Genomic DNA, 5,690 nt, shown 5'->3' on the forward strand with positions numbered 1-5,690 from the left:
CTGTTAGGAATGGGTTGAATGTAAGATGGGAGAAAGAGAATATGAACGGAGGTACAGTAAGAGGTTTGAAAGATGGTTGCAGCTAGAGGCCGAATGGACGCTGCATAGAACCTTAAGTAACGCCTACAGTGCACCGCGTGAGGTGCACTGACGACACTGCACTATTACTGGGAAACAGCGAATATGAGCGAATGTGATGTGCGTTTTCGAGAGGGTCAGAAATCTTCTTCAAGCCAGTAAATTAGGCGCCTGATAGGCAGATATTCTGGCTCGTCCCAGCCACGGGGCTGGTGAGAATGGAGAATGGAAGGGGCTAGCAACTTCACTCCCAAAAGATTTGCTGAAAACCGAAAGAATAGATATCTTGATTCTTGTAATGAAGGACAATAGTTGAAATCTTAGGAAGAAGAAATGTGCTGGGCCTTTGGCTTAAAGAATCAATTATTCCTCAGTAAACCTACGTAAGGTTTTACGTACCTATTTATTACTCGAATATAGTGGGTAATACCTATAGTGACAAAGGGTGCGGGGCTAAATTTCTTTATGACCTGGAAGTTTTCACCTTCCGTAGACGCACCTTCAGGAGAGTAAGAATGATTTTGTTAGGAATGAGAATAAAGGCACAGGTAAGTCTAAAGGTGTTGGTTTTGTCACGTTTGCAAACACCAGTAAGGTTGATGTAGTTTTAAAAATGGTTGCTCTTGAATAATATAGATGTATTTCAGAAATCCTGACATGCAATTCGCTGATTACAAACAAGTAGCTAAGTAGCCATATTTTCTGGAGAATTTTTAAACGATAGTCGATCGGGGGGATGGGAGGGGAATTCTAGGGAGTAAAGGAGGGGGAAAAAAAACTTGACAGTTTTAATGATTGAAATGAAGCAAAAAAAAAAGAAAAAACAGTAAATGGCAGTTTTAATGATAGAAAATATTGAAATATTTTTATAAAATTATTCATTCAATTTTTCCCCTGAAAGTTTGACTCAGCTATAAGAAATAGCATTCCAATTTTAATGTTTATATGGGAGTACTCGAATGATGGATGGCCAGTTGAAAAATGAATGTTTAACGATGCTGTCAGCGCCGTATGTGATCAGTGAATACTGAAAGATTTGCTCTTTAATCAAGGATGATTCGTCGAATGTTACGAACATCTGTGCCGGGATGGTTGCTACAAAATCAGTAGTATATTTAAATATTCATTAGCATATTCTCTCTCTCTCTCTCTCTCTCTCTCTCTCTCTGCAATGCAACAGACACCTCAGCAATATAAATATATAAGGATTCATTGATATAACCTCTCTCTCTCTCTCTCTCTCTCACACTGCAATATACACCTCAGTAATATAAATACATAAGGATTCATTGATATAATCTCTCAACTCTCTCTCTCTCTCTCTCTCTCTCTCTCTCTCTCTCTCTCTCTCTCTCTCTCTCTCTCTCTCTCTCTCACTTTGCAATATACACCTCAGTAATATAAATACATAAGGATTCATTGATATAATCTCCCCCCTCTCTCTCTCTCTCTCTCTCTCTCTCTCTCTCTCTCTCTCTCTCTCTCTCTCTCTCTCTCTCACTTTGCAATATACACCTCAGTAATATAAATACATATTCACTGTATACTCTTCATTGATATCTCTCTCTCTCTCTCTACACACACACACATACACACACTCAGACACCTCAGTGGTATAAATTAATAAGGATTCTTTGGTATAATCTCTCTTTCTCTCTCTCTCTCTCTCTCTCTCTTTGCAATAGACACCTCAGTAATATAAATATATAAGGATTCATTGATACAATCTCTCTCTCTCTCTCTCTCTCTCTTTCACACGCACACACATACACACACACACACATTCAGAACTAGACACCTCAGTGGTATAAATTAATAAGGATTCTTTGGTATAATCTCTCTCTCTCTCTCTCTCTCTCTCTCTCTCTCTCTCTCTCTCTCTCTCTCCCCCTCTAAGACACGCCACCAGTCTATGCTATTACCCCATAATGTAGGCGGCATCTGGGAGCCATCCAACGTAATTTGGGAGAGTATAACTGACTTGAATTGAATCATAGGCGTAGTCTGTTGAATGGAGAGTGGAGCGCAAACGGGTTTCTCATATCTTAAAATAAAGTAAAATTAAGCAGACAGAAACTCACACGTGTAATGGCACCACAGGGAGAGGAAAAGGAGTTGTGTTCGTTGAAAATAAGGGATTCTAATATTTAGCAGCTAGGCAATACTGCACACGTAAGGGAAATGCGTTATTACCTTCCCTTCTGGGGGAAGATTTTTTTTCAAGATTATTATTTCCTGAAGTATATACTCCATTCGGAAGTTACTCTGCCACTTTAGGTCACATCGGTAATATTGAATCATAAGTAACGCGTTGTTTTTGTTGAGGAAAGGATATGAATTTTGCTTTTATTTTTGTGTTTCTGCTCTCTTGGACTATTGTTTCTATTGCTTTACAAGACCAGTTATTTATATATATATATATATATATATATATATATATATATATATATATATATATATATATATTATATATATATATATATATATATATATATATATATATATGTATATATATATATATATATATATATATATATATATATATACATATATACGTATATATATATATATATATATATATATATATATATATATATATATATATATATATATATATATATATATATATATATATATATATATACATATACATATATAACGATTTCTCCCGATAACAAAAAGTGTTACAAACATTGCAGTGTATAATAATAGGTTCTAGCTGATAATTCACTGAAAGCAAATGGATAAACAATAGTGAAGGCCGGTGGAGTTATGAAGGCTCCAGAATTCTAAAGGTTAGTTGATAAAGCAGGGATTGGCCTTCCCTATAGATTTGCATAAACAACAGTTTCTCCTCTCTCTCTCTATCTCTCAATTCTTTTTTAATCTTTTCTTCTTTCCTTTTCATTTCCACTATTTATTCAACGATTTTGGGTCAAACCTTTCGCACAATACGCATATAGTTATTTCTCTCTCTCTCTCTCTCTCTCTCTCTCTCTCTCTCTCTCTCTCTCTCTCTCTCTCTCTCTCTCAATTCTTTTTTAATCTTTTCTTCTTTTCTTTTCATTTCCACTACTTATTCAAGGATTTTAGGTCAGGCCTTTATCACAACACACATATAGCTCTCTCTCTCTCTCTCTCTCTCTCTCTCTCTCTCTCTCTCTCTCTCTCTCTCTCTTCTTTTTAATTCTTTTTCTTTTCTTTTCTTTTCATTTCCACTACTTATTCAAGGATTTTGGGTCAGGCCTTTATCACAACACACATATAGCTATCTCTCTCTCTCTCTCTCTCTCTCTCTCTCTCTCTCTCTCTCTCTCTCTCTCTCTCTCTCTCTCTCTCTCTCTCTCTCTCTCTCAATTCCTTTACAATCTTTTCTTCCTTTTCTTCTTATTTCTATTACTTATACATGGGCTTAGGCTCAAACAAACAGCACAAAATGCATATACAAATAATTTCTCGCCTCTCTTTCTTACTATCTATCTATCTATCTATCTATCTGTCTATTTATCTATCTATCTATCTATCTATCTATCTATCTATCTATATAAAAACTTATTACATTGGATTCACGGAATCTATTCAAGATATATTTTGATTTACGATGATGATAACAGACATCCTTTAACATGTGGATAAGATTTCTTGAGACAATAAAGCTGTATCACGCAGCTCAATATCTTTTTCTATATCAATATATCTATTTTCTATATCAGTATCTATTTCTTTATCAATATCTATTTTCTATGTCAATATCTCCTTTCTATATAAATATCTATTTCTTTTATTTCATCATGTTTATATTATACTTTCACACCCAACATTTTTACTTAATTAAAATCGAACGTAATAAAACAATTGCTAGACATTCCTAAAATATAGTTGGCAGAAATGTAAACTTGTATTTCCGTCAATAAGAGAGATCTTTTCTTTTTTTATTAAAAGGCAGTGCAATATAACAACTGCTAGACATTCCTAAAATAAGTTAATGATAAATTCAAACTTATATATCTGCCGATAATAGAAGGGTTTGATATTGCATCTTCGTCAAAGGCCAGACTCCGTAACCTGCCATTCAAGGTTAGGACGAAAGCTTGGTTCAGCTGATAAGGAACCCACTATCTGTCAACGTCAACTGGACCACACAGCTCCTTTCGTAAACAAATCTTGTGAGAGTGACAACATTGTCTCTCTCTCTCTCTCTCTCTCTCTCTCTCTCTCTCTCTCTCTCTCTCTCTCTCTCTCTCTCTCTCTCGCTTTTATTAAATTTCAAATCAACTAGATAAAATGTTAATCAATATAAAGGAAGTCTTTTATATGAAAGAGAAATTTCTGAATGATAAAAGTACATTGTTAGGAAAATATGTAAAAAAAATCTTGACAATAAATAGAGGGGAGACAGAGAGAGAGAAGAAAGAAAGTGAAGTTAACTCAACACACATACACCCAGAGAGAGAGAGACAGAGAGAGAGAGAAGAGAGAGAGAGAGAGAGAGAGAGAGAGAGAAAGAGAGAGTTGAGCTTACACCCACACACAGAGAGAGAGAGAGAGAGAGAGAGATTTAACTCAGCTGGTTTACACACACACCCACAGAGAGAGACACAGAGAGAGAGAGAGAGAGAGAGAGAGAGAGAAAGTTAACCCACTTTACACACCACAGAGAGAGAGAGAGAGAGAGAGAGAGAGAGAGAGAGAGAGAGAGAGAGAGAGAGAGAGAGAGTTAACTCAGTTTACACACACACAGAGAGAGAGAGAGAGAGAGAGAGAGAGAGAGAGAGAGAGAGTTTACTCCCACAGAGAGAGAGAGAGAGAGAGAGAGAGAGAGAGAGAGAGAGAGAGAGAGAGAGAGAGAGAGAGAAAAGTTACTTCAGTTTACAGAGAGAGAGAGAGAAAATCAGAGAAAAAATGAACTGGGAGCTTGAGGCACACAGCTCCACAAACAAAAGGCAAAATTCAATAACGCCAGTAATGAATGAGGTTTGAAATGACAGCACACGAATTGGAAACTGATGATTACCGTGAAATGGAAATACCTTTTGGGAGCAAGGTCGTGCAAGAAGGTCGTGTGCAACAAACGATGGCAAGATTCGAGAGTCGAAAAAGGAAGGAACAAGTAAAGATAGTAGTCTTGCAATGTGGGAAATAGTAAAAAATTAACAGAAAAAAATGATTATGGACGACAAAAGCTAATCAGTTACCAGGCATATTTCACAGATAATAAAAAATTCACAAAAAGTTGCACAAAATGAAGAGGTTATGCTACCAAAAATATAAAATATCACAATTGCGGTAAGTAATCAACAGTTTTTCCTTAATGTGACAATTTGTCAAAGGGTAAATTGAAAAAATGGAAGTCAAGAACATTGGGAATTAAAGATGAGTAACATGCATAAACACAAGTGTTACCAGCAAGGGTTCGAATTTCCGCCTGTCTGAAATGTACATCAAAAGCAGCTAATAATTTTGCATAGAAGCAACAGATTGATTGAAGACGCCCCACAGATTCAGGACAGTAAACAATGAAATAAAAAATGGTCAGTTACTTGCAAAGTATCACGAAGAAGCGAGATTCTATCGTTAGTACAAGAAATAATAAGCATAAAATAATTTATGCC

The sequence above is a fragment of the Macrobrachium rosenbergii genome, chromosome 57, assembly GCF_040412425.1.
Source record: "Macrobrachium rosenbergii isolate ZJJX-2024 chromosome 57, ASM4041242v1, whole genome shotgun sequence".
Classification (NCBI taxonomy): Eukaryota; Metazoa; Arthropoda; class Malacostraca; order Decapoda; family Palaemonidae; genus Macrobrachium; species Macrobrachium rosenbergii.